Source organism: Odocoileus virginianus, chromosome 24 (genome assembly GCF_023699985.2).
Source record: "Odocoileus virginianus isolate 20LAN1187 ecotype Illinois chromosome 24, Ovbor_1.2, whole genome shotgun sequence".
In the NCBI taxonomy this organism is placed as follows: Eukaryota; Metazoa; Chordata; class Mammalia; order Artiodactyla; family Cervidae; genus Odocoileus; species Odocoileus virginianus.
The window spans coordinates 46,187,623-46,212,935 of record NC_069697.1 but is presented as its reverse complement, the minus strand read 5'-3'; the positions used below and the strand labels follow the sequence as shown (position 1 = coordinate 46,212,935).

The window sequence follows — 25,313 nt, the reverse complement described above, 5'->3', positions numbered from 1 at the left end:
AGCAAGACTCATTAAGAAACAAAGGGAGAAGAACCAAATTAACAAAATTAGAAATGAAAATGGAGAGATCACAACAGACAACACTGAAATACAAAGGATCATAAGAGACTACTACCAGCAGCTCTATGCCAATAAAATGGACAACTTGGAAGAAATGGACAAGTTCTTAGAGAAGTATAACTTTCCAAAACTGAACCAGGAAGAAATAGAAGATCTTAACAAAACGATCACAAGCAAGGAAATCGAAACTGTAATCAGAAATCTTCCAGCAAACAAAAGCCCAGGACCAGATGGCTTCACAGCTGAATTCTACCAAAAATTTAGAGAAGAGCTAACACCTATCTTACTCAAACTCTTCCAGAAAATTGCAGAAGAAGGTAGACTTCCAAACTCATTCTATGAGGCCACTATCACCCTAATTCCAAAACCAGACAAAGATGCCACAAAAAAAGAAAACTACAGGCCAATATCACTGATGAACATAGATGCAAAAATCCTTAACAAAATTCTAGCAAACAGAATCCAACAACATATTAAAAAAATCATTCATCATGACCAAGTGGGCTTTATCCCAGGAATGCAAGGATTCTTTAATATCCGCAAATCAATCAATGTAATACACCACATTAACAAATTGAAAGATAAAAACCATATGATTATCTCAATAGATGCAGAAAAAGCCTTTGACAAAATTCAACATCCATTTATGATTAAAACTCTCCAGAAAGCAGGAATAGAAGGAACATACCTCAACATAATAAAAGCTATATATGACAAACCCACAGCAAGCATCACCCTCAATGGTGAAAAATTGAAAGCATTTCCCCTGAAATCAGGAACAAGACAAGGGTGCCCACTCTCACCACTACTATTCAACATAGTTTTGGAAGTTTTGGCCACAGCAATCAGGGCAGAAAAAGAAGTAAAAGGAATCCAGATAGGAAAAGAAGAAGTGAAACTCTCGCTGTTTGCAGATGACATGATCCTCTACATAGAAAACCCTAAAGACTCTACCAGAAAATTACTAGAGCTAATCAACGAATACAGTCGAGTTGCAGGATATAAAATTAACACACAGAAATCTCTTGCATTCCTATACACTAACAATGAGAAAACAGAAAGAGAAATTAAGGAAACAATACCATTCACCATTGCAACAAAAAGAATAAAATACTTAGGAGTATATCTACCTAAAGAAACAAAAGACCTATACATAGAAAACTATAAAACACTGATGAAAGAAATCAAAGAGGACAGACTGAGTACTCTTAAACTATGGTTATTAAAAATATGACCAAATGACTCTGTTAAACATAAACTGCCCATGAAAATAAATGTAATAGAGGCAAAAATAAACTCCACACTAGTCCAAAATATAGACCGACGGTGTACGTGTAAGGAATGCAGGGCCGGGAGATAGGGGCTCGGTTGATGCCTAGCTGTGTAGCATTTCCCAGGTCACTTCCCCTTTTTGGAAGTCAGTTTCCTTAAGTGGCTCTAAAATTCCATACAGTAGGTTCCCTACATACAAATGAATTTCATTCTGAGAGCACATTTGTAAATCCAATCTGTTCAACCTAGGTATCTGGCTGACATGGTCGACTATATACCGATGCTTTTAGGCTTGCTTCTGGATATCCTGGGCTTGAAATAAAGATACTGTACTACTGAACTCTGTACCGTTGTTGTTTAGTTGGTAAGTCATGTCCAACTCCTTTGAAACCCCATGGACTGTAGCCCGCCAGGCTCCTTTGTCCATCAGATTTCCCAGGCAAGAATACTGGAGTGGGTTGCCATTTCCCTCTCCAGGGTCTCTTCATGACTCAGGGAACCAACCCATGTCTCTTGCATTGCAGGAAGATCCTTGAGTATTTAGGATTAATTTCCTTTAGGATTGAGTGGTTTGATCTCCATGCAGACCACAGGATTCTCAAGAGTCTTCTCCGGCACTACAGTTTAAAAGCACCAGTTCTTCAGCGCTCAGTCTTCTTTATGGTCCACCTCTCACATCCATACATGACTACTGGAAAAACCATAGCTTTGACTATACGGATCTTTGTTGGCAAAGTGATGTCTCTGCTTTTTAATATGCTGTCTAGGTTGGTCATAGTTTTCTTTCCATGGAGCAAGTGTTTTTTAATTTCATGGCTACAGTCACTGCCTGCAGTGATTTTGGAGTCCAAGAAAATAAAATCTGTCACTTCTCCCCCTTCTATTTGGATGGGAATGGGCAAATTTAATTCAGATGACTGTGTACTACTATGGACAAGAATCCCTTGTCTACAAGGGATTAGCCTTATGGAGACTTATGCAAGCGTGTGGGATCTATGGAGTAGCCTTTATAGTCAACAAGAGTCTGAAATGCACTACTTGGGTACAATTTCAAAAACAGCAAAACAATCTCTGTTTGTTTCCCAGACAGCTTTATATATAATAGCTCAAAATTGGAAGCAGCCCAAATGCTCATCAATACATAAACAAATTGTGATGTGTCCTGTAAGAGAAGATTATTCAACAATTTTTAAAACGAAATATTGATAGATGTACCTATATGAATGGGTCTCACAAAAATTATGTGGAGCAAAATATGCATGCAAGAAAAAAATACTATTATGTTGGGAGCTTAAAAAACCAATGCAACTGCAAAGAAATGGGAAAGAAAACAAAAAGGTCAATTGATGTGGCTAATTATTGTGTACAGACCAGCATGAGAAGCAGAGAGGACAAAAGTGTTGGAGAGAAAATAGAGGGGTTTTAGAGGAAATAGAGGGGAAATAGAGGAAATAGAGGGGTCTACCAAAGAAGACTGGTATCCCTTCCTGATATTTTCCTAAATCCGCATCAGCTTTCACTCCCTGCCATATCTGTGAACTCTTTTCTGATCTTGCCATACCTCACTCCAAAAAATCTCTCTGCACAGAACTAGTAGTTTGTGACCAGGAACCTTGTACTCATGTCTCAGTGTTACAAGTTTGTTGTTTTTTTAATGAGCACGTATGTCATTGACCTTTATTTTTTTAAGCTGTTGTATTTTTGGTTTTTTTTTATATGGACCATTTTTAAAGTCTTTGTTGAATTTGTTACAATATTGCTCGTATTTTACATTTTGGGTTTTTTGGCTGCAAGCATGTGGGATCTAAACTCCTCAACCAGGGATTAAGCCTGTACTCTGCATTGAGAGGTGAAGTCTGAACTACTGGCCCACAGGGAAGTCCCTGCCGTTGTCCTTTTCCAGAGTGCAGGCTACTTGAAGGCAGTCTCTGAATTGGAGTCACTTTTCTAAGCCACAGAACTTCACCCATTGTCTGGCTCCCCCACAGGCTCCTGGGAGAAACCCCTTAAATTCCAGTCTGGGTAGAGTAAGTGGGTCGAGTATTCAGCAACCATTTAACATTTATCAGATATTCAACATTTGCCAATGACCCTCTTTCCATTGTTTCATGGAGCGTTCGGTGGCAGTTTAACATGTTAGTGTGTAGAGGCCTGAGGAGCAGAGACAAGGAAGGTTTTTCAAAATTTTTATTGAAGTATAATTGATTTACAGTATGGTGTTTGTTTATGGTTTAGAGCAAAGTGATTTACTTTTGCTAAATTAGCTATCTAAAATTTCCTTGTTTGGAAACTTTTCAACCTTGATGCTTAGAAGCCATTGGTATGCAGTTTGAAATTTCAATACCATTGTTTTTTCCTTTGATTCATTGCCTTCATAAAGTGTTAAATATAGACTTATAGACATGAGTCAGTTAAATAAGCTTGAGGACTTCCTCTTTAATAACTACACGGCTCTTTGATTGCCTTGCTGAAACACATGTTATTAACCTCATATTAGCCATCTCTGGTGGAATTATAACAGGTTCCCTTTGCCACATTTTACTGATGTTAATTTACTACAAATTTGTACCTCAGTACTTTAAAATTAAAGATTAATAACAAATGATCTAGCTACCTATTTACTTTTACTTATTTTATCTTGAAAATCTAAGTTGGGATGTTTCTTTTTTAATTTATTTTTTAATTGGAGGATAATTGTTTTATAGCATTGTGTTGGTTTCTGCCATAAGTCAACACCAGTCAGTCAGAGGTGTACACATGTCCCCTTCCTCTTAAATCTCCCTCCCAGGATGTTTCTTTATATCAGTTTTGATAACACAGTTTTGTTACAAATTTTATTCTATTTAAAATGGAAATTCATTCTTTTGTTAGATATTTGAAAGTGACAAGATAAAAAGTAGCCCATTTTGTATGTGGCAGTTTCAGAAAAAATCTGAAAGAGCATGCACTTAGAAATTTAGGAATACTTTTCAAGGCATCACCAAGATATGCAGATGTTATATAAGCAGAAAAAAATCCGTTTAGACTGTTGAGGGTAGAATATTTTATAAATGAGCATAAGGGTAATTTTCCTACATATTCTACCTCTGATAAACTAACAACTAAATTTATACTCTGAGGACAAAATTATACAGTTAACTGACTGCAGATCATGACACATATCTGCAAAAACTTCTTAAAAATATTGCATGAATTCTAGGCCAAGTAAGATAGTAATCAGTTTGAGCATACTAAAATATTTAAAGAACAAATGTCTCAGTCAAAAGAGAGTTAGGAGAGCAACAGAAACAAGAAAAATTATAGTCAAAAAGGCACACACTGGCAGTGCTTTACCTAAGCAATTTCCAGGGACAAGATTTTCTTGACTCAAATAAAATCTGTCCATTTTCTTTTATTCATTCAGTCAAAATAATTCATTGAGTACCTGTTATGTGCATTGTTTAGGTTCTGTAACTGCAAAGGTGAAATAAACAGGCATTGAAGTATCTTCACAGAGCTTACATTCTAATGAGGGACATGGAAACTTGGATTCTTCCAGACAGTTCCCCATGTCCTGAATACAGGTGTACCATGCAGCCTTCTAGATTTAAACCTGATTTCCTGGTGGTTCAGTGGCAAAGAATGCAGGAGATATGGGTTCCATCTCTGGGTTGGGAAGATCCCCTAGACAAGGAAATGGCAACCCACTCCAGTATTCTTGCCTGGGAAATCCCATCAACAGAAGAACCTGTCAGGCTACTGTGCATGGGGTTGCAAAGAGTCCAATAAGACTTAGTGACTAAATAACAACAACAAATCTACAGTAGTTTATTCATGAGAAAGTAAGAACCAGCTAGACTGTCTTAAGTATTCTTGACAGCTTTATTTCTCATTTTCTCATGTAATAATTTCTCACTTTTTGAGCTACGAAGAGTGAGCTGATACTATCCCCAGTCTAACTGATCTCAAAATCCATTAACCGTATACTGTTCAGTGAACCAGTGGATGATAATGACCTTATCTATCAGTGGTTTTTAGGGAAATGAGGTGTTGAAAGTTTTTGGAAGAATTACTAGAAAACTTATTTTCCAAAATATCTGCATCCTCTCCTATTCCCTCCTGCGTGATTTTCTCTATCATTGTGTTAGCTCATTGTAAGTTTAGGTTCTTGAGTTACACAGTCAATGGATAGAATTCTACTCATAAAAATACCTCCTTTGTGTTAGACACTGGATTCAGCACTTTATATTATCATAGTCATGATTATTCAGAATTTAGTATGTGCCAGGCACACTATTCTAAGCACTTTATGCCTTTTGATTAGTTTAACCATCAAAACAACTTAGTGAGAGGAACTGTTATTATTCACCATTTCTAGTTGAATAACTGAGCCATAGGAAATTTCAATGATTTACCTAAAGTCACACAGCTAGTAAGTAGTAGAGACAGGTTTTGAACTCAAAAAGTCTGGCTATAGATTCCCTGTTCTTCAGTATGATGATTCCTTGATTCTTGTTATTTTGTCATTTCACATCCTCCTCATAAAAATTCTATAAACTAGTCATTATTATCTACATATTAAAGACAGGGAAATGGAAACTCAAAGAGATTAGAAAACCTTTTAAAATGTAATACTAACCAGTCTTGGAGATGTGCTTTGAACCCAAGTAATTATGTATCCAGGGCACGTGTGTAGCATTCTTGCTTACCTATCAGTTTTATGTGTATTAGATCAGTATGGCAGCTCTTCTAGGTCAGATAAACCTTGGGCACTGATAACATTAAGTCTCTGGACTCACAAGGCTGAGTGTTGTATGAAACTCATACTAATAATTTAGAGTATTGAGTGCATGTTCCTATCATCTTTATAAGTATCAATCTGTTGTTATTGCAGATTGGATTATTCATAATGAAATCATCTGGTAGCTTCCTACTGTAACAGCAAAAAGGCTGTTTCATTTTCTTTATCATTCAAATATTCACTGGAGTAGTACTTTCAATTTCCTTCAAGAGCTTTTTTTTTCTGTATTCAGAACTTGGTTAACTGTTCAGTGCAAGGTTTCTGTCCATCTCAGCTTTTAACATGCCTTCCTTATTAAACTTAATCATTTCTAGCTTTTGATTTAAAGTGAGGGACAAGAGACTCTTCCTCTCACTTGAACGCTTAGAGGCCACTGGAGGGTTATTAATCAATTTAATTTCAATATTCTTATGTCTCAAGAATAGGAAGTGCTGAGGAGACAGATGGAGGGGAACGGCCAGTTTGTAGAGTGGTCAGAAAATACACAACATTTATTGATTAGGTTTCTTGTCTTACAAGGGCATAGTTCATGGTGCCCCAAAACAATCACAACGGTGACATTAGAGATCACTGACCACAGATAAGACTATGATAACAAATATATAACAATGAAAAAGTTTGAAATATTGTGAGAATTACCAAAATGTGACTCAGAGGCCTGAAGTGAGCAAATGCTCTTGGCCAAATCTTTCTGGTGGGCATGCTTGACACAGGGTTACCACAAACCTTCCGTTTGTAAATATATCACGCACTCCCTTCTGGCTTACAGAGTTTCTGCTGAATAAACAGCTGATAATCTTATGGAGATTCCCTTGTATGTTTTGTTTTGTGTTTTTGCTTTTCCCTTGTTTTTAATTTTTTGTTACTTTGATTATTATGTGTTTCAGTGGATTCCTCTTTGGATTTATCCTGCATGGGACTCTCTGAGCTTCCTGGACTTCGGTTGACTGTTTGTTCCCACGTGTGAAAAGTTTTTGACTATCATCTCTTCAAATATTTCCTCAGGCCCTTTCTCTTTCTCTTCTTCTGGGATTCCTAAAATATGAGTATTGATGCATTTAGTGCTGTCCAGGAAGTCTCCGAGACTGCAGTCATTTCTTTTCATTCTGTTTTGCTTATTCTGTTCTGTGGCAGTGATTTCCACCACTGTCTTCCAGATCAGTTATTGGTTCTTCTGTCTCACTTATTCTGCTATTAATTCCTCCTAGTGTACTTTTCCCCTGGAGAAGGAAATGGCAACCCACTCCAGTATTCTTACCTGGAGAATCCCATGTTCTGTAGTCTGTCAGGCTCCTCTGTCCGTGGGGTCGCAAGAGTTGGACACAACTTAGTAACTAAACCACCAGTATCCTTTTCACTTCAGCTTTTGTGTTGTTCATCTCTGTTTGTACTTTAAATCTTCTCTTTGTTAAATGTATTTTGCATTTTCTTGGTCTGTACTTCCATTCTTTTCTTTTTCAGATTTTGGATCATCTTTATTATCATTTCTTTGAATTCTTTTTCAGTTAGATTGCCTATCTCCATTTAGTTCTTCTTGTAGCTTCTTATCTTTTCCTCCATCTGAAGCATATTTTTTTTTAATATGTATTTGGCTCTGCCAGGTCTTAGTTGCATGCACAGGATCTTCAGATCACTCTTCCTTGCTGCATGCAGAATCTTTAGTTGCAGCTCACAAACACTTACTTTTGGCATGTGGGATCTAGTTCCCTGAGCAGGCATCAAACCCAGGTTGCTTGCATTGGGAGCACAGAAACTTAGTCACTGGGCCACCAGAGAAGTCTGACTGGTGGTTTCCTATTTCTCTGTTGTCTCATTTTGAAGGATCATAATTCCTCTTGCTTGCTTCTGGTGTCTGTCCCCAGACCTGATGGGTGAATTTGGTCCAGGGGCTTGGGCGGGCTTCCTGGTGGGAGGAACTGGTGCTTGCCCTCTGGTGGGTGGAGTTGGGTCTTGTCCCTCAGTCGGCAGGGCCATGTCAGTGGGTGTGTTTTGGGGTGTCTGTGAGCTTACTAAGACTTCAGGCAGCCTGTCTGCTGATGGGTGGAGCTCCTATCTTTCTGGTTGGTTAGCCTGAAGCATTCCAGCACTGGAGCCTGCAGGCTGTTCGGTGTGGGAGAGTCTTCCTGCCGAAATGAAGACCTCTGGGAGAGCTCCCACCGATGAGAATTCTCTGGGCCTCCCACTACCACTGTCCTTGTGCCCACAGTGAGCTGCAGCTAACCCCTGCTCCCCAGGAGCCCTCTCAGACAGGGGTCTTAGTTGATCCAGCCTTCGTTCCCGTGAAGGTGCTGCTTTGTGCTGGCTCTCAGCGCACAGGAGACCTTGTGTGCACTCCCACGAGTGGAGGAGGCAGAGACACTTCTCATCCTTAGGAGAAAGGAAGATACAAGAGAAAATGGTAGAGCTGACTAAGCAAGGGTTTTTTTCTTCATAAGTCTTATTTCTGTATCTCTCCATTATTTTAATTCAAATGTTATAGAACTCAAACTGTTACGTAAAGATATAATCAAATGGGAATGATTCAAACCCAAACAAATAATAGACTGTAGTACATCCATACAATAAAATACTATTTGGCAAGGAAAAAGAATGAACTATGAATACATGCAACTACAAGATGAATCCCAGTTCTATTATCCTAAGTGAAAGATGTCAGATTCAGAAGGTTACATATTCTATGATTCTATTATGTAATGGTTTGGGAAATGAAAAATCATAAGGGTAGAAAAACAAATCAGTGATTATCATGTAATAGAGGAAAGGGCAAGAGGTTGACTAAAAAGAGAAATGAGGAAATCTTGAAAGTGGAAGGACTGTTTTATATCTTAATGGTGATGATGGTTATGCAGCTATATGCTTCTGACAAAACTCATAGAATTCTATGCTATAAAAGTGAATTTTATTGCATGTGAATTTTACCTCAACAATCTGACTTTTAAAAGATGCTAAATGGAAATTATTTTATTACCTACTACTCATAACTAGAATAGAATCCATAGATTCAATTAGTTTCTTCTTACATTCAGAGCTTTTCAGTTAGAGTTGGCAATACTTAGAATAGGGGGCATATGATGATGCAAAATTTAATGAGGCTTGTGAAAGTTTCGAGATTATTCTCAAGCAAGGCCAGTATGTGAATAAAGCTCATTTCCTTTTGACAGTTTTCAGTAGCCTCTTTGACCTGAATCAGAGAAGGAGGATGTTCATGTATTTTTCCTCAGACTATTAAGTGGAACTCATAAATTTACTTTGGTTAACTGTTAATAATTTGAATACATACTTAATCACCATCCTTTTTATTTTGTGGTAGTTGAAAATTTATTCATGAGATTAATATAAAAGAATTTTAAAATAAATATTCCCTAATTGTTAAACTTTAAAGAGAAGAAAAAGTAACTTTTGAAGTCAGAAAAATTAAAATTATAAAAGATAAAAAAGTATTTTACTTATTTTTGCTTCTATTGTGAGTATCAACTCCAGCAATTTCTCAAGTCAGTTGGATCTCTAAGACATGAAGTCATAGATTAATGATACTGTGGGTCTCTTCCAATTTAAAACCTACTCTCATTTAGACACATTAATGTATTTCTCCTCTCATTTCTATTAACTTTTGACAACTTGGTCTATTAATGTATCTCTAGTACAATACAAGGGTGCTCTCACTTTATAGAATCATAAGATCCTACAAATCACTGTGGATTTTGTAATTATTCATTATCTTATGCAAAAATGTCTAATTCATCAATCTCTACCTCTTTTTCTAAGGTTAAGATCCATTATTACCCTCATTTTAATAGGAAAGCTAACATTATTATCAAATACCCAACTGTTTAGTGACAATTCAACATTTTAAAGTTATATTTAATTCATATGTTGATGGTGTGTGTTAGCTTACAGGGGAAATTACTTATCACTTCATCCAAGTAGATATTGCCAAGTCACTTTTGAATAGATAACTTGGGATATTTGATATGATACATTTTTTAAAAAAGCTCATCACTCTGGGTTAAGCCAATACATATATTTTCCATAAAGATTCTCTTATTAATGCATATTGCAGAGCCTAGCTTTGTAGTAAACTCCTTGCCTGGGACCCAAGTTATAGGCTAGTAGTAGCAAATTGCTTCTAGAACAAGTACTTTAAATAAGAAAATAAAATACAGGTTTCATTTTGTATAGTCTGTTCCATGGTAAAAAAAAGATTTGATATTGATAACTTTATACAGTTGTACTGGGATACTTCTGCATTTTTCCCTTAGCAGTTTTTTTACTCTAATTCTGTAAAGCTATTTGCCTGAGAGTCTATGATTTTTATATGATTGAGAGTGGAACAGATTTTCTACAGAGAATAAGTATTTTACCTGTGAAATTTTGCAGTAAAACTCAGATAAATGATATTAGTGAGGATAATTCAAGCTAACATTTGTTGAGCAATTGTACTATACTCAACATATAACTTGGAGAAGGAAATGGCAACCCACTCCAGTGTTCTTGCCTGGAGAATTCCAGGGACGGGGAAGCCTGGTGGGCTACCGTCTATGGGGTCACAGAGAGTCGGACACGACTGAGCGACTTCACTTTCACTTTTCACTTTCATGCTTTGGAGAAGGAAATGGCAACCCACTCCAGTGTTCTTGCCTGGAGAATCCCAGGGATGGGGGAGCCTGGTGGGCTGCCACCTATGGGGTTGCACCGAGTCAGACGCGACTGAAGCAACTTAGTAGCAGCAACAGCAGCATGCATATTTAATTTTATTCATTTATGGAAAACTATGAGGTCACTACTCTTATTAACTCCATTTTAAAGATGAGGAAACTGAGATACCAAAGCACTCTGTAACCAGCCTAAGATTCCTGAGTTGTAATCATAGAATCATAAGAAGACATGCAGTTTAGCTCCATGTCTAAGCTCTAACCATGGGTCGGAACGCTTCTAGGGACGAAACCTAGACAGTAATCAGTTTTAATATTCTCATGCTCATATATTTGATTCTGTGCTGAGACTGAGTAAGTTGAGTGCACTGCTACAGAACAGTTCTCACCCAGAGAGGTATTGTAAGTATTGATCATGGAAGCTGTTTCTCCCCAAGGCCTTGTAATACAGGCATCATAGTAACTCATCAGATAGAGCGTACTAAATGGCTTCTGGTGGTGAAAAAGTAAGGAAATTCCTAGAAGTAACATTCAGTTAAGAATTTATAAGGAAAATCAAATATCTCATAATATCCTATATTTGGAAATTAAAAAGATTATATTTTCATAAATATACTGTGATGATGTTATTATGATATTTGAAGTCAAACAACCTAAATTCAGTTGTAAAACTGTTACTAACTGTAGTGTGACATAGAATAAGTTGCTAAACTTCTATTTTATTTTGTTGCTTTCTCTCTTACATAAGAGAATTGAAATAGATCCGTAGGTCCTTTTCAGTGTTCAAGTTTTATTAAATAATTTAAAATTTTCCCAACAACTAGAAATATCATTCTAATTAAAACACTTTTTTAAGTCTTGTGGTCAGTAAATATGATTATATTTGAAACCAAAACACCGTAATTTGATTTACTAAAATGTCATTTGGACTCATCCAAAATCTAGGGAGGAGGTTGGGAAAGAGGAGGAAGATAATTTAAAATATATATATTTATTCTATCTGGAAAATAACAAAGAAAATTGTCATTTAAAAACAAATAATAAAATTAGAATGTAATAATACTCTGATAATTCCTTGCACAAGCATATGGTTTAGAGAATGTTTATTTGAGATTACAGCATATTTGAGTCACAGACAAGTTCTCAAACAACCTGAAAAATTTTAGACCATATCATGAATGAGTGTTTAGCTTTCTATGCCAAACCAAGGAAAGATTAGTTCAACTATATGCCTAAAAGTCACCATTTACCTTGAAATATCCTTCTATTTGAGTCAACTGTCATCTTAAATGCTGTATCATCCTATTCACTTCTTTATTAATTTATTTTCACTTTAGAAATGCCATTATTCCATCACTGTCCGAATACCAGAGAATGTTGCTAAAATAAATATAAAAAACATTTAAATTACAAGGCATGATAGTAAATGTATTCTGACATTTTCCCTAAAGATAACACTTTGCAATTTAAAACAATTAGAGAAAGGATTATTTTACATTTTTATGCTTTTACAAAATTTAAAGACTGATGATATAGATAGTGACTATGGACTTGGTGGTTGGTTTACATCTTGTTTTTTTGCCCTATCTGCATTTTAGAGTCAGTCAGTGAATTTTGGAAATAAACAAAACAAAGAAGTTACTTGTTTTTCTCTCTTAAGACTCAGCTAAAAAACATTAAAATGAAAAAATTGCTAAGAATACTTATTGTATAACCTAACTCCATTTCTTGAAAGAAATTGCTTTGCGCTTTCTTAAGTGTTCTATTAATCTTCATTAAGTAGCATTGGAGTGAAAGGAGGGATGATCCAGAATCAATAACTAAGTTCAAATGTGTTTTGGGGGATTTCTTTGAATGCATTAAATGAACGTGAGATCATTCTTACAGGCTTTACAGGAAAGTGCCTTTGATATGCCATTCTACTGAGAGGGTTGGGGGAACCCATTAAAAAGGCCATGAATATGAAATCATTAAATTGTGCCTTTGTGATTGGTTGTCCATGTGACCTAATATCTCTATTTCCCAACAGGAAATTAATTATTAATTCACTGATCCACACACCTGTATTAAGTGTTTACTAATAATTGTGGTCTGCTTCTCTTACAGAATGTTCTGCAGTTTAGTAGCTAACCTAGTGGTTATAGAGATGTTACATGTGGAAGAACGGCCACAGGGGAGAAACCGAAGGTGAGTCACCTGGAGGCGGCTTCGACTGCCTGTAAGACTTCATTGGGTGGGCTGACTTGATGATGGTGTGAGTCTGCTGTGGTCCTCAGCACTACACGCTCTAAAACTGACTTCTCAGCACCAAGCTGCTTATCAGTCTCTGGTTAATGGACTAAGGCACCTCACTCCAGACTTCCATGGAAACCACAGTGCAAGTATGTCTTTCATAGAAAGGCTTATAATCCTTTATCAGGGACCAAAATGATCAATGACACTATTTGAAGCACCTCCTTCCCTCGAAATGCGAATCAGAATGCGGCTATTTTAACAAGGAATGAGGTAGAAGGAGGTGGCTAGTCCGAAGGAGGATTTGACCCTCTGATATATGCTATCCTCACAGCAAAATATGGCTCTAGAATTCTCAAGTTTCCTAAATTCAGGCACTGCTTCATTTCCTCTGCGTGTCCCCAAGTTCTGCTGATGCTTTTTTATTTAGATATAAAAATGTCAGATTGAGCCAAGTTAGCTGCCCCAGGTCATGGAGCTGTTCCGTGCCTGGGAGACATTCTGTCTCCTCAAATCTTGTGTTGATTTAAGTCATTTGCTTCTCAGAAGACAAACTCATCTCCTTTATCTCTAAGTTCTCAGGGGCACCTCACTCTGCCCTCATGTACTGTCTATAAAAGTTCTCAGCACGTCATGGGAGGATGTTAAAAGTATAGCTTTCTAGAATATTCACAGAATATCAAAATATACAAAAGTATGATTTAATAGAGCACACAATTTTGTGAAAATAACCAACGAATAGAAATCAACTAATTTACAAACTAGTCTAGGGTTGTTGGAACCCTGAACTCATGAATTGAGGTGGGAAAATATTTTGATGTAGGCTGGGTGATAGCTTGCATACAATTCAGGACTGGGTTTTAGAAGCCATAGCCATATTGGTACTGTTTCTTCCTGTGACCATTTCTCTTAGTCAGATTGATAATGTGCTCAGTCATTTAGTTGTGTCTAACTCTTTGTGACCCCATGGACTGTCGCCCACCAAGCTCCTCTGTCCATGGAATTTTCCAGGCAAGAATATTGGAGTGGGTTGCCATTTCCTACTCCAGAGGATCTTCCCAACCCAGGGATAGAACCCTTGTCTCCTGCATTGGCAGGCAGATTCTTTACCACTGAGCCACCTGGGAAACCCAGTCGAATCGATAAGCATAATCTAAATAAAGTAAACCGAATGATTTTCCAGCATTGTGATTGGAGTGAGACTTATGGTTATTGTCTTGTACTCTTGTACTGAGAAAAGTTGTTAAGATCCACCAACCCAGAATCAGCAAGGGTCTTTTAGGAAGAGGAGGGAAAGAATGAAAATATCTCATATAAGATAATTCTGCTTCCTGGCTCCTCTGATCAGCTTTTTCCTGTCCTTAAAACTCTCACAGCTTTATCTATAGCCACACTGGACTTGCCTTTGCATTTCTGCTTGAGGTTTGTCGTATTTTTCTTCTCGATAATCTTAAGCTTTGTAGCCAACTCTCTCTCCCCCTGTTGATTACATCCAACCCTGCAAAATTTAAGTATCTGTATGCTGATGATTCTAAATGTAAATATCCATCTCATTTTTCATCTCTATCAATTTTTACATCCAGCATCTCTATCTGTATGCCTAGTTGATATCTCAATTTTAACATGTATGGAAGGATCTCCTGATATACTCCTCTCCACAGCCAGCAATTTCACATCTCTCCTATTTCAGTAAATGACAGCTTCATTCTTCCAGTTGTTCAGGTAAACACAAAAAAGCCTTGGTATTATCTTTGGTTTTACTTTACAATCGATATCTTAAGCGAGTTCCATTGGTTCTACCTTCAAAATAAATACAGAATCCAACTACTTCTCTTAACTTCCAGTGTCACCAGTCTGGTACAAACCACCATATTTCTCGTGTAGGTCATTGCATTAGCTTCTTGGTGGATTTACCTTAACACAGTACACAGATTGATCCCATTGAAGAATCCACTTCATTCACTCTTCCACTCTGTTAGATGATGATTTCATATCGCCATCTTTCTCCTTGTACCTCCAGTGTCCCCTCCTACATCATACCTCTCTTCTGAGGACCTTGCATGTTTTTAAGTCATGTTACTCCTCTTCCGAAAACTCTCCAGTGGCTTTCCAATCTCTTTCAGAAAGAAAAAGTCAACCTTTACAAAGACCTAAAAAGCCCATTGCCTCTCTGATTCCAGCTTCTGTGATTTTACCTCCCTGCTTACTAGGCTCCAGCCACCCTGGGTACCTTTTCATCCCTTGGAAATGCTAGTCGAGCTGCTGCCTCAGGGTTTTTGCACCTGCTCTTTCCTCCACTCAGAACACTTTTCTGCAGATAACCTCATGACTCACTTCCTCACTTCTTTCAAGTCTTCAAGTGAAATGACACTGTTTTAGTGAGGCTTTCTCTGGCTAGCTTATTGTAAATTCCACCCCTCCCCTAAAACCATCTTTTACTTCTTTGTGTACTTATATTTCTCTGTAGCACAGACAACTCTAGAAAAAAAAAATTTGGTTTTCCAGCAAGGGCCTTGTAAATTAGACTGCCTGAAGACAAATTCACGAGAGAAAAGCAAACCGAAGTTGATTAATACATGCATTGTGCATGTACAAGTGAGAGCACCCAGCAATGAGTGACCCAGAAGGCACGGTTGGAACTTGGGCTTACACGCCATCTTACACTGAAACAATGGACAAGAGGTTTGGGGCTTTTGAGCGGTGGAGACAAATTATGGGATGATTAGCAGTGATAAACAAGGATTTTTTCTTACTAAGGTTTGTTATGCAGACTTAAATCAGTGCCTTCTCCATTTATAAAAGTTAAGAGTCTTTGTCTTTCAGGTATAGGAGAGGGAGACGTCTTTACAAATGGAAATTTCTTTATAAATATAAGTTTCCTTTACAGTTGCCCTATATTTAGAGCTTTTCTTACATCTGCTACTTCTCAATAGCCTTTGGCTCAAAATAATCCATATGCCTACTTGACTTAGTTTGGGGTTCTGATACCCTTCACAATCTACTGTCCTTTTTTAATGTCTGTCTTTTTAATCTTTTTTAATACCTGTCTTTCCTACAAGAATGTGAGATCCATGAAGGCAAGTCTTTTTTGTCTTTTGTTCACTGCCACAAATCCAGTGCCTAAAAGAGTCATTGGTGTATAGTAATTCTCAATAAATATTTGTTGGATGACTTAAGAAACATTTATTATTTAGCAACCATTGAAAATGTAGCTTAATGATTCATGTTAGTTTACCCTAGAGACATTATTTGGAAGAAACCACTGGAAGCATACTATGTTTATTTTTATGTTTTCAACATTTTTCTAGGCTTAGCCTCTCCAATTCCATTGAAGAATTTTTTGAGAGTGGTGTCAAGTTTGTGTGTCTTACATCTCCATTAATAAAGATTATGCCTACACTGATCGACCCAGTTCATTTTCCTGCACTGTGGGCATAGAACGTACTAAAATTCTTTTTTTCTTTTTTCCATTTATTTTTATTAGTCGGAGGCTAATTACTTTACAATATTGTAGTGGTTTTTGTCATACATTGACATGAATCAGCCATGGATTCACATGTGTTCCCCATCGTGATCCCCCCTCCCACCTCCCTCTCTACCCGAATCCTCTGGGTCTTCCCAGTGCACCAGGCCTGAGCACTTGTCTCATGCATCCAACCTGGGCTGGTGGTCTGTTTCACCCTAGATAATATACATGTTTCGATGCTGTTCTCTCGAAACATCTCACCCTCACCTTCTCCCACAGAGTCCAAAAGTCTGTTCTGTACATCTGTGTCTCTTTTTCTGTTTTTCATGTAGGGTTATCGTTACCATCTTTCTAAATTCCATATATATGTGTTAGTATACTGTAATGGTCTTTATCTTTCTGGCTTACTTCACTCTGTATAATGGGCTCCAGTTTCATCCATCTCATTAGAACTGATTCAAATGAACTCTTTTTAATGGCTGAGTAATATTCCATGGTGTATATGTACCACAGCTTCCTTATCCATTCATCTGCTGATGGGCATCTAGGTTGCTTCCTTGTCCTGGCTATTATAAACAGTGCTGCGATGAACATTGGGGTGCATGTGTCTCTTTCAGATCTGGTTCTTTAAAAGCATTCTCTGCAATCTCTTGTCTTTTTCTTTTTTTCTTTTGATATTTAAACAGTAAAATTTTCTTCAGTGTCATGTCTTTTTGTTTCCCTTTTTTATTGAATAAATGATTCTTTAAATTCTATAGTGTCATACAATTTTCAAAAGTTTCACACATGCTTTCATATAATCCTATAATGAGTGAAGTGAAAGTTGCTCAGTCGTGTCCAACTCCTTGCGACCCCATGGACTATACAGTTCGTGGAATTCTCTAGGCCAGAATACTGGAGTGGGTAGACCATAATAGTGCTATTCTTTTATTCTCTACCTGTCTCTTGCCCCTCCCATACTTCCTCTCCCCGCTGGTAACTACCAGTTTATTCTCTACATCTGTGAGTCTGTGTCTGTTTTGTTATATTCACTATCTTGTTTTAGTTTTTAGATCCCACGGATAAGTGATATCATAGAGTATTTGTCTTTCCCTGTCTGACTTGTTTCACTTAACAGTCTCTCTAAATTAAACCCAACCATTCATTCAAAATGTATTTATTAAAGTAAGACTACCCTAGACTCTGTCATATAAAGCTAGAAATGAGTCCTGCCCAAAAGTGGCTTACAGCCCAAAAGAGGAAATAGGATATGCACATATTAGAGAGAAATCCAATATCATCTAATACAACTCAGCACATGGTATCTTGAGAGATGTGGAGGTCCTTATCCCTAGCTACAGACTGGGCCTCCTCCCTGTAAATGGCCAGTAACAGAACATGAACAGAGAATTTTAAAAGAGAGAGAGAGACTGAGGCAGTTATTGAAAAATAATTTGAATTGTTCAGCAGAGTCCTGATGAGCAGCCCAATTAGAATTGAAATGGACAGAGCGTGCTTGGTTACTAAGTCAGTTTCAGAGTATGCCAAACCAATGCCTATATAAGCAATAGAAAACTTTAGGTCACAGGGTAAAGGGAAAATAAAGAGAAGTAGAATGAAGGTAATATGTTCTAGTTGATTTTTAAAGGCAAACTCTAGCAGAAATCTGATTTTGCAGCTAGATAATTTGGCTTTCTATTCATAAGGTATTTTTTCCCCCAAAATTGGTAGCTATATTTTATAAGGATTGGGTCACTTAAGACTTATATGAAGGCAATGTTTAGAAGACAACATTAGAAAAAATTTATAGTTCTCAGGAATATGTCATGGATTATTAAGTACCACAATTGTAGCCAGTGAAGATTGTTTTCAGCCTCTTAGCTCTAAGGGGTTAGCAAACTGTACACTACCAGTTAAATCCAGCAAGCTGCCTGATTTTGTAAACAAAGTTTTATTAGACTGTTTCCAGGCCCATTCATTTGCATATTTTCTGCATTGCCTCCATACAACAGCAAAATTGATTAGGTGCAATGGAAACTGGAGACCTTACGGTCTAGCAAGCTAGCCACTCAGAAAAAGCTTACCAGTTCCCGATCAATGTGGTTTTCTCCATGTTCCTATGGACTCTTTTTTCACTGGGGACCCAACTGGAGGCATCCATGCTGAGTATAGAAAAATGGTGTAGATGATTTTATTTGCAAAGCAGAAGTAGAGACACAGGGGAAGAGAACAAACATATGGATACAAAGAGGGATAGGTGGGGGGCGGGAGGAAGTAGGAGACTGCTACTGACACGCTATTGACTCTATGGATGAAATCGATAACTAGCGCCAACATACGGTATACAGCTCAGACAGCTCTACTTGATGCACTGCAGTGACCTGATGGGAAGGCAGTCCGAAACGGAGGCGTGGCTGGTTCACTTTGCTGGTCAGCAGAAACTCACAAAACACTGTAAAGCAACTAGATCCCAATAAAAACTAACTTAAGAAGAAAGTATAGGGAGCAATAACTAGTGGAATCTTAGTTATCTGGGACTTATCAAATACTGAAGCTGAAACTCCAATACTTTTGCCACCTCATGCGAAGAGTTGACTCATTGGAAAAGACCCTGATGCTGGAGGGATTGGGGGCAGGAGGAGAAGGGGACGACAGAGGATGAGATGGCTGGATGGCATCACCGACTCGATGGGCATGGGTTTGGGTAGACTCTGGGAGTTGGTGATGGACAGGGAGGCCTGGCGTGCTGCAATTCGTGGGGTCGCAAAGAGTCGGACACAACTGAGCAACTGAACTGAACCGAACTGAACACATTGATTTATATACCTAAAACATGCTGAGCTTTACTTATACTAATTTTATTGTTTTTAAGATTTTTTTTTTTTTTTGGATACGGACCATTTTTTAAAGTCTTTACAGAATTTGTTACAATATTGCTTCTGTTTTAATGTTTCTTGGGGCCACCAGGCATGTAGAATCTTAGCTCCTTGACTGGGTATTGAACCCATACCCCCTGCACTAGAAGGCAAAGTCTTAACCACTGGACCACCAGGGAAGTCTGGTCCATATACTAATTTTAAACCAATGAATATTGTCCTGACTCATAGCCCTGTAAAAAGACAGCAGTGGGACAAGGAAGCTGGCACTTGAAATAGAGTTTGAAGATTGGGATTTAAGTTATACTTTGTCAGTTACAACTTTAGACTAGTTACTCAGAAATCAAAATCTCGGAGCCCAGAGATTAAAATGGCAATAGAGAGAATTTTTTTACAACTAGCTGCAAAAATTGTATAAGATGATAAAAGCCAAAGAGCTCTTAAAAATTTTTTCTTAATTGGAGGATAATAACTTTATAATATTGTGATAGTTTTTGCCAGACATCAACACGAATCAGCCATAGGCATATATGTGTCCCCTTCCTCCTGAACACCCCTCCCATCCCCCTTCCCACTCCATCCCTCCAGATTGTTAGCGCTGTCTTTGGGTTTCCTGCATCATACATCAAACTCCCACTCGCTATTTGTCTTATGTATGGTAATATATATGTTTCAATGCTGTTCTCTTAAATCATCCCACCCTCCCCTTCTCCCACTGTGTCCAGAAGTCTGTTCTTTATGTCAAAAGAGCTCTTATACATTAAATCATGATACCATTATCAGATATTGTTCATGTTTGAAAGAATGTATACAGCGTATTTATTAAAAGAGTAGGCTCTATCATTAGACTGATTTGAATGATTTGATTGACAGATACTTAATGAGATAAGCCTGGAAAAGTATATAGCACAGTTTCTGATGTCAGCTATTAGGTATTTTATTGCCATTATAATAAAATAACTAACATTTGTGTTTTACAGATATTGATCATTGAATGCTGTCAGTTCTTAGTCAGTCTTTGAATGCTCTAACACAGGTTAATAAAACCGTGAAGGTCAGTGAATGTAGAAAGCCAATAGTCATGTTCCACAGCTTGTGTACATGTCTTTTGACTGACTGCAGTTCCCTGATACTAAAGGTTATCTAGTAAGTCTGTTTAAATTTTAATCTTCTGTTCACTGCTATCATGTTTGTACATTTTTACTCGTGTTTATTTTATGTGCAAAGTATATCTGTTTATTATTTTCTCTCTCCCACTGTTTTGTATTAAGACATGGGAAAATGAGTAAATAGACTTATTCATCCAGAATTATAACATCACAATTCATAATTTAGCCTGATGATAATATTATTTACTTTTAGCAAGACTAAGAGAAATATACTTCACTTGCTAGAATGTGAGGGACATAAAAATTGGGCCATTCATGTAGACAGAGAAAAATTTATAAATATTACCGTTCTAAGGAGAGCAAAAGGATATATTTAAACTCTTCTCTAGGGAGAGTTGGGAAAAGTCCTGTTAGTTTTAGAATTATTTTGGAATTTGTAATCAATTGCAAACTAGAAGCTTTAAAATTTTATGTGGACCTTGCCATAGAAGTTAAGTTTGAAATGAGTCAAGGACTCGCCTCTCCCATTTCTGAATCCTTATTTCCACCTTTTGCCATTAGTGACTCTCTGTATTATGTCCTACCTCAAGGAGCCAATGTCAGCGTCACTCTCTTTGCCAAGAGAACTTGAAAATTAACAGAAACAATTTGGCCTTGTTCCCCCTTCACCAACACATCCAGTTGGCCTGGTCTGATTAAGCATTAGCTATATAAACACAAAAGTTTTGCATGTGTGTATGTGTGTGTGTGTGTTTTCTTATTGAAGGAACAGGGAGATTCAGAAGTTTTACAGTGGCAAAGGGACACATATTGCTTCTAGTTATCACACTCTCATAAGCACGAGAGGAAACTCTGTAGGACTTAAGATGTTGAAGAAGTGTGACATCCAGTAAGCTATCCCTCTGCTGCTAATCTGTACCTTTCTTCTTGTGTCCGCTGCATCAGTTAGACAAATGAAGAGTTAAAGAGAACAGCATAACCCCCACAGATCAGCCTCTTTCTAACACCAGCTGAAACTTCAGAGAGTCCCCAAAGCCACCCTCAAAACAGAGTTCGTTAGGGGGGCTCTCAGACCGCCGCACTCTAAGCAGTTACGGTTTATTACAGGAAAGGACACAAATTAAAGCCAGTCAAGGAAAGAGTGAGTGAGCACCAATCTGGAGTTTCCATGTTCTCTCCCCATGCAGTTAAGGCGTGTTACTTTCCCAGCAGTGAAGTGTGACGGTATGCACGGAGTATTGCCAGCCAGGGAAGCTCACCTGAGTCTCTGTGTCCAGAGCTTTCATCAAGACTCCACCATATAGACATGTTTGATTGCTCACCTTGTCTCACAATCTGATAGTCTTGACACCTCACTTCAGGTCTTCTCTTGGAGGAGGTAGACCTAATTCTTTTCTCTCTTCTCTACCTGTTACACTCTGAAGTCCTAACCCTAATATAAGTGTATTTGAGTATAGGGTCTTTACAAACTAATTAACATTAAATGAGATCATGGGGGGGGGTGCTCATCCGATAAGACCAGTGCCCTTATAAGGAGATGAAGAGATACCGAGATCTCTGTATGTGCATATACATACAGAAATGAGGCGATAAGAGGTCACATTGAGAAGGTAGTTCTCTGCAAGATGGAAGAGTGTCCTCACCAGAAACCAACCTTGTTGGCCTCTTGCTTCTACACATCAAGTCTCCAGAACTGGGAGAAAATAAATATCTATTCGTTTAAGTCGACCAATTTGTGCTATTTTATTATGGCAGTCCGCACAGACAAATATACTCCCTTTCTCTTTCTTTTTAGGATCCTCCCTGTAGCCCAGAACGATGGGAGTGTTTTCTTTACAGTACCTTTCTGTACGATAAACTCCTCATATGTGGCCTTCCTCACTTCCTATGTTACGTTTAATCGTTTAGGAACTCTGTGCTTTAGCCCTCCAAGCTTTGGCCTGATTTTCCAAGCTAGGTCCCTCTGGAATTCAAAACGTAAACTCTTTGCCTTTAAACTTGTTCTTTAAAAAATATATATATTTGTATTTATTTATTTGGCTATGCCGGGTGTTAGCTGCAGCGCACGAACTCTTAGCTGTGGCATGTGGGACCTAGTTCCCCAAGCAGAGGTTGAACCCGGGCCCCCTGCTCTGGGAGGTCAGAGTCTCAGCCACTGGGCCACCAGTGTGCGCGCGGCATGCTCGGTCGCTGTTGTATCTGACTCTTGCCACCCATGGACTGTAGCTCTCCAGGCTCCTCTGTCCATGGTTTTTCCCAGGCAAAAATACTGGAGTGGGTTGCTGTTTTCTTCTCCAGGGGATCTTCGCAACCCAGGGATTGAACCCAGTCTCCTGCATTGGTGGGTGAATCTGTTTGTTTTTACCACTGAACAGCCAGGGAAGCCTCTGGGCCACCAGGGAAGTCCCTAAACTTGTTCTTATAAATTAAAGCTTCTTTGTTTAAGATGAGTGTGCTTTCTGTAAGTTAAAAACAAAAATCTATTAATTGCTCCAGATTAGCTGTTAGTCCCAGGCTCTATCTGAGCTTCTCCTTGTCCTGTCCTCAGAAGAAAGCAATGTCACTGATTCACTAGATGGAAAAAGAACCACAGATCAACTATAGTCATTAGTTACCACATAAGCTGCCAAAGTTCGTTCTCCTGATGTTCTACGACATCAGAAATTATGCCATTTCTGATACACCCATTCTAATTAAACTATCTTGACTCTAGTGTGCTTCTAATAGAAGAAGGCAAAGAGGATTTTTCAGTTTATCTCGTCACCAATGTATGCACGTGTTTCCCATTCCCTCTGGGAGGTCATGGAATTATTGTAAGGAAACTGAATTCGTATACTAGTACAGGCTTTGATTATAGGTGGAATAAGCAGAGTGTCTCAGCATATGCAAGCCTCTATTTTTAAATATATGTATTGAATAAATGTTATTGCATTGACAAAATGGTAGTCATTTAAAGTATAACTGAATTCACAGAAGCATTTTCATCTTGCATGTTTTAAGTAATGGGTATTAGAACTCCAATTACTGTCACGGGATTTCACTATTTTGCTGTTGCCATTATTAATAAAGTCACTTTTACAAATGAAAGTTTGAATAATCTACTCTTACCTTACACAAAGAAGCAATTCCAGACTGTGCCTTATTGGAAAGTCTCCTTTAATGAAGAAGTCCTGTCTGCTATTCTTTTTTAAATCTGAATTCCAGCAGCATTATCCCCCTGGTTTCCTTTGGCAATTAGGATAGTCTCTGGGAAACCAATCTGGGAAGATTTGTCGCCCAAAAGGAATTCTAAAAGAGGCTTTTGGGGGGAGGAAACAAAACTATATTCCCAGTCTGCTTATTTGGGCCACAAAAATATTTTTATAGAGTATTATTTTAATTGTAAAAATAAAACACTGGGAACATCTTCACACCTTATTAAGGAGAACATGTGTTTTATTCCTGTATAATATGTTTTGAGATATGATTAGGTATAATAATTATTATTACTCCTTTCTGCTATTTTCAGTTTTTACTATTATAAATAAATCACAGTATATGTCCCGGTATTTTTTTTTCTTTCAGATAAATTCGTGCCAGATTTAGTAAAAAAAATATAAGCATGTTGAAGGCTTTTTATACATGTTCCTCAGTTGCTTTCCAGAAAGACTATGCTTATTTAAAATACCACTAGAAGCTAAATCTCCACTATGAGTTTTACCTCCTAAAAAGCAAAATTAAATTATTTCCTTTTTTAAAATTATTGATAATTTGATAAAATTTTTGTTTTATGGATTTTATGTATTTTATTATCCATTTTCATTTCTGTTTCTGAGAATTGTCTGTTCTTGTTCTTTTCAGCACTAGAAACTGATTTTTCTTTAAAGCATTTCCTTTTTATTGCTAGTTCCTCATTATGTATAATTTGCAGTTAATCTTCCATGTCCTTGCACTAAACTATTGATTTTAGTTCAATTATAGAGTCTCTCCTGTCCTTCTAAGTATAACTGTTCAGAGTTCTCATTTTATCAGATTTTCGTTCTTGTCTATATTTACATAACTTTTTTTTTTTTTCCCCATATAATAGTGCAGGATTGGGCAAGTTGCTGAAACTACCTTGAAAATCCCTGCTGCCCATTTTGTCCTGGAGTGGGTCTCCTATCTAAGACTGTATCTCTGTTTCAGGTACTTTCAAATTCACAGCCATGAAGTTTGCTAAGCCAATGTAGGTTTAGTGTTAAGAAGGTGATCTCTCTGCACAAAGACTATGAATTCTTTGATACTATCCCACACCACTAAACATACCCTCTCAGATAGTCACTTGAGGGTTTCCTATGTTTTGTTTCATTGTATACTTTCACATACAGTCTGTAAAACCTGATTTCCAGTCACCACCACTGCAATTTTACCAATTTTTAATAATTTGGCAATGAAGATGACTTAAAGGCCCTTTATGCCTACTTTTGAAACATCTGGCTTCTTTCCAGAGGCAATACCATTTAAAGCTCAAACTAATAGTGTATTTAAACTAGAAAAAGTTACGTTAGAAAGAATGAGAGCCTTAGAAATAAATGGCCATAAGTATGGCCGTGTAACTTTGGGTACGTTTCTTAACTAGCTGTGTAACTTCGGGTAGGTTTCTTCACTTCTCTGAATTTCACTTGTCATTTGCAAAATGAAATAAATAATACCCAACTTGGCAGCTGTGAGAATTAAAAAGGTACGTGTGCTACCATATGGAATCAAATTTTCCAATCAACTCACATGAATCAGAAATATCATCTAGTATCATTTTGCTAACCATTCTAAAAATGCAAGCAATAACGAGGCAGAAAGCAAAGAGCGGTCTGGGGCAGACCATGTGGTTCTGAGTTCTTTATTCCCATGCTGAACCTGGACTCTCTGGCC

General features: G+C 37.6%; 1 long non-coding RNA gene across 1 annotated transcript in view; it reads left to right on the top strand.

The window, feature by feature from the left end:
- Positions 1 to 25,313, top strand: part of LOC139030872 (uncharacterized) — a 272,068-nt gene that overhangs the window by 206,297 nt on the left and 40,458 nt on the right. The window contains exon 4 of the long non-coding RNA XR_011483310.1: positions 12,871 to 12,951. This is a non-coding gene — a long non-coding RNA (uncharacterized lncRNA). The remainder of the gene's footprint in view (positions 1 to 12,870; positions 12,952 to 25,313) is intronic.